The sequence below is a fragment of the Pelodiscus sinensis genome, chromosome 1, assembly GCF_052426305.1.
Source record: "Pelodiscus sinensis isolate ZL-2025 chromosome 1, ASM5242630v1, whole genome shotgun sequence".
Classification (NCBI taxonomy): Eukaryota; Metazoa; Chordata; order Testudines; family Trionychidae; genus Pelodiscus; species Pelodiscus sinensis.
The window spans coordinates 29642909-29654610 of NC_143052.1; positions in this window are offsets into that span (position 1 = coordinate 29642909).

The window sequence follows — 11702 nt, forward strand, 5'->3', positions numbered from 1 at the left end:
AAATGTCTGCAGTCCCCTAGGCTACACACAGGATTAAACTGAAGTACCTAGATATTTATAGGCTGAGACAAACCACTGTAACATGTGACTTACATACCACCTTACGTATTTAATAACATCTGTTGTTATGCACAGGCCTGCCAATGGGGGAGAGGGGGAGAAAGGGGGAAACAGAGGGGGCAGTGGTCCCAGTGATTCAGATCACTGCTGGAGTGCCACATGATGTGTTCTGGGTGATTTGGAGGGCTACCTGAGGTGTGGGGGAGACAATGTGGTGCATTCCAGGAAGCACTGAGGCTGGCCACCCCAACCCTACCCCTTCTGCCCCTTCTGGGAGCACAGAGATGGCTCTTCTCCACCTTGCTTAGGGGTCCAGCAAGTTTGTCAGGACCCCTGAGCAAGGTTACACACTCCCCCCAGCCTCCAATCTAGTATAAAACAAGGTGGCTTGACAGAAATATGAATAGGGATTTTTTGTTCAAGATATCAGAAACAAGGGGAGGTATCAGAACTAGCCTTGATATACATTTACATAAATATCTAATACCTAATACATTAGCAACAACTCTGCCACATTCATAAACTTATAAACATTTGCTTTTATATACAGCCTCTGGTTCAGGCCTCAGATCTTGTACCAGACCCAACGCTCCAGGCATGTGCTCTCTCTCTTTCTTTCTCATCTCCAGAATGAAGGTAGTGTTATGGGTAATTTAAGTGTAATTAAGAGCGGGTATGATGATGATGTGTAATCTTACTCTATAAATAAAGATGGAGTCTGTCATCATCCACAGAACTGAGGGAACAAGCTGGTTTTCCTGCCCAAAGTGCCTCTGCACATGTCACCAATGGATTGCACACATCACTAAAAGGATTCACTCAGCTCTAAAACGTGCACATGGACAGCTAGAATTTTGAACCCAGTACTGCACTTTTGCACCCAAACCTCCTATCCAAGTTTCCCGCCTTACAATGAATAAAAGTATGCCACTGTATAGGGTCCTTTGTAGGTCAGTTAGTTGGTCAGCTGTCAGCTGCTTATCAGCACTCCAGACCTAAGGGTGAGATGTTGTCCTAGCTTGTCCCTGCCATAGTGAAGACTCGGATCTTGGACTAAAGCCAAAGGATTTTAGTCGTCATCCACTTGTCATTGTCCCGGGTTCATTTCCTTCTGGAATGGACATTTATGTCAAAGGACTAATTGATTCTCATCCAGAAGAGGCTGCTGTCCATCTGTGGATTTTATATTCCTCACCACTTGGTGGCAGAAGGCCCAGAGTGTCATACTAAGGGATCACTCACTGTTCCTCCTCAGAGGCTTACAATTAGCCAAAGAGTTGCAAGTCGTGAGCGACAACTTCACCAATCCACAATCCACTTACCTGGAATTGTAAAGTATATACCTACCTTGTTCTTAGGGACTTTTCTATCTTCTTTCTTCTGTTTTGGGGTGAGGGTTTTGGGACTATTGGTTGTAGTACACGTTTCTTGTTTGTTCCTTTAAATTTACAATATATGGTTTGGTCCTAAATTTGGATCCTGAGTGTTTATTTGAAACTCGCTGATGATAGATACACTATTGCCGGGCGACCTCGCTTCTCGTTTCTGGGACGCATACCATCATTTTAGTATCAAAGCCTAAACTTCTTTAGAAATTATTCAATTATTTCCGTTGCAGAGTCCCTTGCGTAACAATAATAATAGCCCCTTAGTTCAGTAGAGTGTTGTGAAAATGAATGAATGTTTGCAAAGAATGCTGACATTAGCAGTGAGCACTACAAAAAAAATATAAGGAAATTAATAATTCTGTATTGAGCAGGGCTTGAATAGAATGCAGTAAAAAAGGCCCATACAATGAACCACGGTGATAAATCAAAATATTGAATAGTTGCTCATGCAGTTTTGCACCATTCATCCTGTGCATTGAATGAAGCAATGGTACCAAGTGTGGAAAAATATCTGAACACGAAATTAAGGACTGTATTGTAATGCAAACACACGGGGGGTTCAGCCTGAGGTTGCATGGGCATGGCACTTCCTAATGTTTGAGTTTTTAACTTTTAGAGCCTAACATTCTTGTATTTTGTATTGCTAGTGTCATAGATGCATATGGCAGCTTACAGAAAAAGATGGATTTCTACCCCCAAGCAGCTTTCAATCTAACTTAGATATAATGTAGCAAGAGATGAATTTAAGAGGTGAGATATGGGTCAGATGGGTAGATAGGCACAGATGTGCATATTGTTGCATGCACAACCCTTATGTGCATATTGTTGCATGCACAACTTTTTTCTTTTAGCCAATATTTTCTAGGTTCTAGTTGAGCCTTCATTATTAATGTTAAATTCCCTTTTGCACTTAAAGCGGGGATTCAACCCTTTTAACTGAGTCATGCTTTTCGTTGCCCTGAATAAGCTTAATAATAGAAAATGCAGCTTCTTTAAATGTTTCATGTAGTTAAAATTAATTGAAATCTTGGGAATAGTCTATATTTGAAGAAATTAGGTTGCATCTAATCTGTGATTACTAGGCAACAGGCAACTCACTTCAGCATCTCAGGTTACTTTTAAATGGGGCCATTGTGACAAAAGAGGTAATTCAGTCAATCATCTTCTTTCCTCTACAGCTATTTGCATGCAACATTTCTACTGATTGTAATGACTCCACAGCATGAGGAAGACTTGACATATAAAGAATGGCTTATTTATCTCTGCTCCTTAAAAGTTCTGTGGACACATGCTATATTGGGCATCAATTCTTAAAAGTCTTGCTCTCTATAGTTCTGATTAAAGGCAGCACTGCTGAGGTAGCTGAGGCAGGAGCCCTTCAAGCATACACTTTAGGACTCAGGGCCATAGCTCCCCTCACCCTACTTTCACATAGCACCAATATTCCTAACATAGCCTTGGAACCAATGTAAATTGCAAATAAAATGCAGATTCAGGATTATAGGTTGAACTTCCCTAGTCCAGCACCCTTGGGACCTGAGCGATCCTGAACCAGGAAGTTTGCTGGACCAACGGAGGTCAAGGCTCCCCTCCCAATTGTTGGCCTGCTCCCAGATGCCACCTCTGGCCAGTGGGCTCCACTCCCAGCTTGCCCAGGGCTGCGCTCCCCACCATGCCTGCCCCACTATCACTGGCCGGCTGGGATTGCACTCCTGATCCTGACCAGCTAGGGCTCTCTGATCTAGCAACAGAACCCCAGGTTTCAGAGGTTCAACCTGTTCAGCGTTAGATATACAAAATAGATATGGTTCTGTTTTCAAGTAATACATTTTCAGCAGGGGAGATGTTTGTGAAAAGTGTTCTGTTTATTTGCAATTTAAGGGCTAAGTGTAAATGACGGTGGACTTCTAACAGGGGTTAATAAGTCCTGAGCCCTTGACTGCACACATGACACTTAAGATTTTCAAAACTTTCCAGAAAAAGTTTCAATGATTTAATTGATTCTGATGATTACATACCTAACATTAAAATACCCTGTCCTATTTATGCCCTCACCTGTGCTTGGTAAATAGCTTCTCTTCCATCAGATTAATAAATTACCTCCATTACTGAAAAAGAAAATAGGCAGAAAAAAGCTGGTATTTATTACTGTCCAGTGTATCTTCTGGAAGACTCCTCAAACTACACAGAATAGTGTTCAGTTGCAAATTTCCACTTGCCACACCTATGGCCAATGAAAAAAAAATTTTTTTCATCATTTTTCTGAGGACCTCACTCATCTTTGAGAATACTCAGTTCTTTCTACTGCTCCAGTGCAGTCACTTTCTTTCTGAGCTTCATTTGGAAACCCAGCAATAATGCTTAGCAGGAAATACTGTTGTTTTAAAAGGAATGTTCACTTTCAGGGGAGAAAATAACTTCCTGACAGTAACTGCACTGTGTGAATACAGTACAGATAATATATACAGGCATCCTTGGATGTTTTACAGAAAATTAGTTATTTCAGTACTAAAGCAATGGGCTTGAAAAACTGTGTAATGCAATTTATTTGCTTTCAGTACACTACTTCAGGGTAGCACCTCTTTTTCTCTTCTCATGTGAAGTGAGTTGATCTGTATGGCTGCCTAAATATTTTACAGCCAAACAGTCTTTCAGGCGAGTGCATAATTTCAGCCAAAATATGATTCAGGTGGACAGAAATGTTTGGATTAGGTTTGCATTCTCAACTGTATGCTGAAGTAATCGACAAGGCAGTAAAATTTTAACACTAGGTTATTTTATTCTTTACATAAAAAAATTTAATGGAGACAGTTCAGTGTACAGTAATGATAAATGTCTCTCTAATGAAAATATAAAGACTTGCTCCACAGGCACTGCAAGTCGGCTTGAAAATTTAAACCTATTTGTAAGAACTTGCATCAGAGGAGGATGGCTGTTTCACAAAAAGGAAATAGCAATTGCCAGACAAGCAAGTGTTCCTTCAAAGAGGGGATGATCCCTGAACCCACTCTAGGATCAGAACCATTTTTATAACATCCCAAGCAAGGCCAGCATTTCTTATCCATCTCCATCCATCCAGTAATCCACCACAATGAAGCTCATCATTACTCCTTTCTTTCAGAGCCTACACTACACTACTCAGGATCAGAACGAAAGTTGGAGGGCAATGAGTAAAGTTGTGTGTCTGAGCTGAGAGGTCAATTTGGTGAAGGTCTGATGAGATGGCTAGATTTGCTTTTATGTGGGAAGATGACATGGGTCCCAAGTGAGTCTGAAGTAAGGAAGAGCGAGGCTAAGGAGAATCTGGTGGCCTGATGGATGGAGAAAATCTGCATGGTGATGAAAGTAATAGTCATACTATGGCTTTTGATTATTACATAGCATCTGGGCCTGAATTTACATTGAACTTTTTTTTTCTATTGCAGTCTTGTACACAGCTCAATCTGTTGTAGCATTAATATGAGTAGCACACCAGTTTCTCACCCACTTTGTCTACTAGAACTATAATCAGGTCTTGAGGACATGTTGATGAAAAGTAGCGAGCCCTTATTTCCACTAGGACCCCACCTTTGCTAATGGAGCTACAGTGGTGGACAACTTAGGACATGTCTAGACTACAACCCTCTTTCGAAAGAGGGATGTAAATTAGATAGATTTAAATTGCAAATAAAGCCAAAATTTGAATTTCCTGTGCTTCATTTGCATAATGGAGTCACAATGTTCTTTCAAAAAAGGGTATTTTGAAAGTGAAACTGCTGTCTAGATGAGGTTCTTTCAAAAAAACTCCACCCCTTTTTCGAAAGATCCTGTAAACCTCATTTTTTGAGGAGTACAGGATCTTTTGGAAAGGTTTTTTTTTTTTAAAGAACTGTGTATAGACAGTGGTTTCACTTTTGAAATACCCTTTTACGAAAGAACGTGCGGCTGCCATTATGCAAACGAAGCACGGGAAATTCAAATCCCAGCTTCATTTGCAATTTTGATCTGTCTAATTTACATCCCTCTTTCGAAAGAGGGATGTAGTCTAGACATGCCTAAAGGGAAAGCTTAATGTTGACAAGGATAAAGAGGATATTTCAGATGCAAGAGGTGCTGCCATACCCCTTGAATTGAAGTGGTGTCTATTACACACAGGGTTTACAGTTTGGTTCAGTGGTTCACAGCACCTCCACTATATAAATTGTTCCAGCACCCGTGGGCTGTTTCCTCTTCCAAGGTGTCCTTTGTCCTGTTCCCTATTCCTTCCTTTCTCCTTGGAAGAGGCTGTAAAAATAGTTATATTCAAGTAATGATTGGGAGCACCTATCTAGATGAAATGACATGATGTTAGTGTGGGGTTTGTATCGCAGTATTTGTATCTAGATTAAATGACATGATGTTAATGTGGGGTTTGTATTGCAGTAGACTGACCCTAATTTACTACTAATTTCTGGAGTAGTAAAACATCCTATTTGGTCATTGTGCATTGATCACCTTTTTGTCCTAGATGCAGAAAAGTCTCAGAGGGGCTGTGTAAATCTGACTTTTAAGCTGTGTAAGTCTGTATCTGAAAACAAACAAAAGTTAAAGAAACAAACAAACAAAAAAACAAGGAGTCCATGAGGAGTCCCGTGACACCTTAGACACTTAGGGTATCTCTACACCAGTGTTTCCTTATTTTATTTGGCCATGGAACCCTTTTCAGCTTAAAATAATTTCAAGGAACCCCTAGGGTTCCCAGAGTAAAATTTGGCAAGCAAAAAAAAAAAAAGCCCTGCCAGAATTGGTTGAGCAAAAAAACCCTGCAAAATACTCTCTCTTTAAGAGGGGGCGGGGCAATGCCGCATTCTCGTGGAATCCTTACTTTCGCTTTGCGGAACCATAGGTTCCACGGAGCACCAATTGGGAAACACTGCTCTACACAGTGGCGCTATTTTGGGGTAATATCTGTAATCCCAAAATAGCATTCTGCATGTCTTAACAGCAAGCCCGTTATTTCAAAATACATTTGAAATAATGAGCTTGTTATTGTGGCGTCCCATAAACTTCGATGCATAAGGATTAAGGGACTCATTGAAACAGCACTCTATTTCAAAATTAGCGCTGTTTAGACAGCACCAAATTTCACAATAAGATATCTTGAAATAAGCTACATAATTTGTGTTGCTCAAATTGCGTAGCTGATTTCAAACTACACACTATTGTGATGTACCCGTACAGATTTATTAGGACATAAGCTTTCATGGGTAAAACTCACTTCATCGCATGAATTGGAGTGGAAGTTACAGAAGCAGAAGTGTATATAAGGAGGAAATTCCTTGTGTTAAAGAAGCTAATCAAGTCAGGGTAGAAGTGGGTCATTCATAGTATTTGGTCTGGAGATGTGAATATTCAGAGAGGGGAAATTGCCTTTGAAATGAGCTAACCAGCTGAGATCCTTATTCAGTCCTAAGTTGATAGTGCTGAATTTGCAAATGCATTCCAGTTCATATTTCCTAGATGGAAAATAGGCTAAGTCCAAATGTCAACATTTGGGAGATCTCAATGCCATAGAGGTATTTAAGCAAAAAAAAAAAAAAAAGAATAAAAATACTAGGGAATTGGTCAGACAGTTTTATGAACAGCAGCATCAGATATGGACACATATACATTTTTTATAAATTACACAGCTATAAATTAGGGATGTTTGGATTTCCACAATAGACATTGGAATTCTGTAATTTTCGGTGAAGTAAATAATTTGAACTTTCTGAGTTCGAAATAGCATCTTTGTTTCTGGCTTTTGGGTAAATCAGGAGAACTGTTTTTTTTTATCATCATTATCATCAACAACCATGGGCTCAACGCTTGTTGGTGTCCGATGCCTCCCTGTTTCCTTCCATCTTTCCCTGTCCGATGCGGAGTGGCTTAGTTTCTATAGACTAGCTCCACACCAATCTACTATATCATCTACCTATTCACTGTGGGATCTGCTTCTCCTATTCGGACCATCCATTATGCTGAATGCCAAGGTCTTGACTTTTCGCTTGTCATTCATTCTGCAGATATGTTTTATGGTAATATTTTAAATAGTGCTCGTGTGATTAGCTGCAAGGATGAGACACCCTTGCTCTCCACTCTATTAAATAAGTCACTTGGACTTGCCACTGCCACTTTCTTCATGGACCTATTGTTGTCTATCTTTCCTCTTACCACTGTCTTTGCTGTTACAAAGCTTTCAATGGAGCAGATCACCTCACAAAAGCCTATCATTTTATTTTTCATATCTACTTTTTCCACTATAGTTTCATTTACAATTTTTTTGGCTTTCTCTTTCGATCTATTCTTGTCATACTCATAAAGTATCTCTCTTTTTCTTTTATCAGGGATATTAATCCTAATTCTGGACTTCTCCATTTGTTCTCTGATCTCTATTATTAATCTTCATTTCCCCACTTGGTGCCTTCTGTAAATTTACCTCATCAATTGCTCTTTTTGGAATGCTCATTCCATTGCCCACAAAACTATCCTTTTCCTAATAATAGTTAGATATGTTTACATAATCATCTTTGCCTGAGCTATTATTTGTATTTGATCTGGAGACGGTAGAACTAATTACATACACTAATTTATCTACTTTTTTCCACTGCTGCACTGAATTAATGATGTAAACTAGATTTAAACAACCACCAACTTTTAAGCAAAAGTCCATATTAATTTTAATTAGGAGTTCTACCTAAATTATAACAGCATGACTTGGTTATAAATTCTTCATGAATCAGTAAATTTGTAACATTTTGAACTCTCCTTCTCAACCTTTCCATGAGATTAATAAATATTAAAAACAACTGCTTGGTAGTGATCAAAATTATTCCTGTTGGTGCAATTTTCATCAGGATTTCATGAATCTGTATTCTTGAAATTCACAGTCTGGTGGGTTGATGCATGTTGGGGGATTTGTTTAAACTTCTACCAGGAGCTCCATAAAAGATTCCAAATGAGATTAATTTCAGATATATAATGATTTTGTAATGCTCAGTCTGCAAATTAGTCCCTTATGAAAAACCATTAATTTTAATGTATTTATATAAAGGATGTATTTATATCCTAGTGTAGTGTATTGTCCAAAAAATACTGAACTAATTTTGATTGATTCACCATCTGTCAGATACAGAGAATGACAAATTTAATCAGTCAATAACTGAATTCATTCCAATCTATGTTCACTTTAATTTGCAACCCTAGATCAAACAATATCACATAACATGTTGCTCAATGGAGATATATTGTAAAAAATGACAGCTAAGTCAACGTTTTAACCTGTTAATGAATATCCAGATGGTTTTCACTTCTTGAGATTTTAATTTGAAGGTCAGATTTTACTTTGCTAAGATGAATACTTGTAAAGTATTCAACTAGTTTTAACAAAGACTTTATAAAGAATACAGGATGATGGAGTGGTTAGCATTGTTTAATAACCTATTCTGATAACTTTTTGATTTGGTTTATGTTATATTGTGTGGAGTTCCACAGATTAGGAAGAAATCAGTGGAAACACAGAGAGCTTGAGCAGGTACAAGTGTCTATTTTATTTCATAACACAAAACTAACTAGAACTGGCCCAAACCGGCTGGGCTGACCCCTCGTGACCTAACTCAGTTACTGTAACAACAAGATCTATATCTACAACCCAATACACAACAGTTTATTTAACTAAATTGTAAATAGCTGGTATTCTTTTCTTAAATTATCTTTACAGGGAGGGTCCATAGGAGAAGGCAAAATATGGAGTTAGTCTAATATTACTTTTTACCTTTTAAGAAATTGACAAATGATAGAATTGCTGGGGGCCTGGGCAAGGTTGGGAAGGTTTGGTGGGGCCATCGGTGAAAGGAGCAGGGCTGGGTGCAGCCAGTACTTAGCACTACTAGGACCATGTTGCACCCTCTCTCCCTTGCCAGCCCACAGTGCACCAAACAGAGCTCCAGAAGTGACTGAAAGAGAGCCCCACATCCTTTTGAATTGCAGAGCCCCAGGGTAGTTGCCTCCTTTGCCACCTCCTAGACAGTAGGCCTACCTTGCAATTCCTTTAGGGCAGGCCACAACCTTGTTACCCTTTTGTTAAATTAAAAATGTTATTGTAGGCTAAATTAATTAGTGTCTACATTTTAGGATAACATAGGAGTAAATAATGCTTCCTTATCTACTTTCTCCACACCCGTCATGATTATGTAGATCTCTATCATATCTCCCTTTAGTTATCTCTTTTCCAAGCTGAAAAGTCAGAGTCTTATTAATCTCTCCTCATATGGCAGTCCATACCTCCTAATCATTTTGTAGCCCTTTTCTGAACTATTTCCAATTCCAATATATCTTTTTTTGAGATGGGGCAATCAAATGTGCACACAGTATTTAAGGTGATTTAGATAATGGAATAGAAAGTATACTTGTAAAGTTTGTAGACAACACTAAGCTGGGAATGGCTACAAGTGCTTTGGAGGATAGCATTTATAATTCAAAGTGATTTGGACAGAATGTAAATATGGGCTGAGGTAAATAAGATGAAATTCAATAAGGACAAATGCAAAGTACTCCACTTAGAAAGAAATAATGAGTTGCGCACTTACAAAATGGGAAATGACTATCTAGGAAGGAGAAATGCGGAAAGGTATCTAGGGATAATAGTGGACCACAAGCTAAATATGAATCCACTGTGAAACACTGTTGCAAAAAAAGCGAACATCATTCTGGGATATATTAACAGGAGTGTTGGAAGTAGGACGTGATAAGTCATTCTTCCACTCTACTCTGCACTAATTAGACTTCAACTGGAGTATTGTGTCCAGTTCTGGGCACCACATTTCAAGAAAGCTATAGACAAATTGGAGAAGATGTAGAGAAGAGCAACAAAATGATTAAAGGTCTAGAAAACATGACCTATGAGGGAATATCAAAAGAATTAGGATTGTTTAGTTTGGAAAACAGAAGACTGAGAGGGGACATAACAACAGCTTTCAAGTATCTAAAAGGCTGTTACAAAGAAGAGGGGGAAATAATTATTCTCCTTACCCTCTGATGACAGGATATCCTATATGTCCTTTCTTTTAACCAGTTACCAATCTGTTAAGGGGCCTTTCCACTTATCCCGTGATAGCTTACTTTTCTTAAGACATGTTAGTGATGGACCTTGTGAAAAGCTTTCTGAAAATCTAAGTACAGGTTGGATCTCCGTCATCCGGTACCCTCAGGACCTGACCTGTCCCAAATGAGGGGATTTGCCGGACCAGGGAAGGTGCCTCCCAACATGGCCCATGCTGTCCTCCTGCCCCTGGCTAGGGCTCCAACCCAGCCCCACTGCTGCCTTTCTGGCTGTGGCTGCCACTGGGGTTGGAACTCCATAGCTGGGGATAGACCTCCCTGGCTTCTGCCGGGGCTGGAGCTCCACGGTCAGGATAGAGCCCTGCTGCTGCTGGAGCTCTGCGGATGCTGCTGCCAGAATTCCACAGCGTGGGGCCGGAGCTCCACAGCAGCTGCTAGTGTCCCCAAGCTCCATGGCTGCTGCTTCAATCCCTGGGCTCTGCGGTCAGGGTCAGAGTTTCGCAGCTGTCACTGCTGGGCCTCTGCTACCACTTGACCACAGGGGCCAGAGCTCCCTGCTACACTGCCTGCCCATGTCCTAACCCCTAGCTCCTGGCTGAGTCTCCACACCTGGCCTGTCGCTCCTGCCCCATGGCCCGACCTCCCTATACTTGGGCTCTGTGGTCCAAGAACATCCATGGTCCTACCGGACCACAGATGTTGCTAGACCAGAGAGTGGCAGTTAAAGGAGGTACAACTTGTATAATATATCCACGGGATTACCTTTGTCCACATGTTTGATCACCCTTGTCTTTGACCCCATCAAAGAATTCCAATGGATTAGTGAGGTATGATTTGCATTTATAAAAATCAAGTTGACTCTCTCAACAAATTGTGTTCTTCTGTGTGTCCAGTAGTTCTGTTCTTTATTATTGTTTCAATCAGTTTGCTGGGTACTGAAGTTATGCTTACTGGCCTGTAATTTCTGGATCACTTCTGGAGCCTTTTTTTTTAAAAATGGTGTCACATGAGCGATCCTCCAGTGTAGCCAGACAAGAGCCCCCCTGTAACATCCATTTTTGCTTGCCTGGAGCATGCAGGGCACACAGAACAGAAGGCCCAAGCTGCTGTAACCGTGAATGGCTGTAAACAGAGATATGCCAATAGCTGACCAAGAGGCTGCTGAGGAGTGCCCTTGACTAAACCCATATTGATACG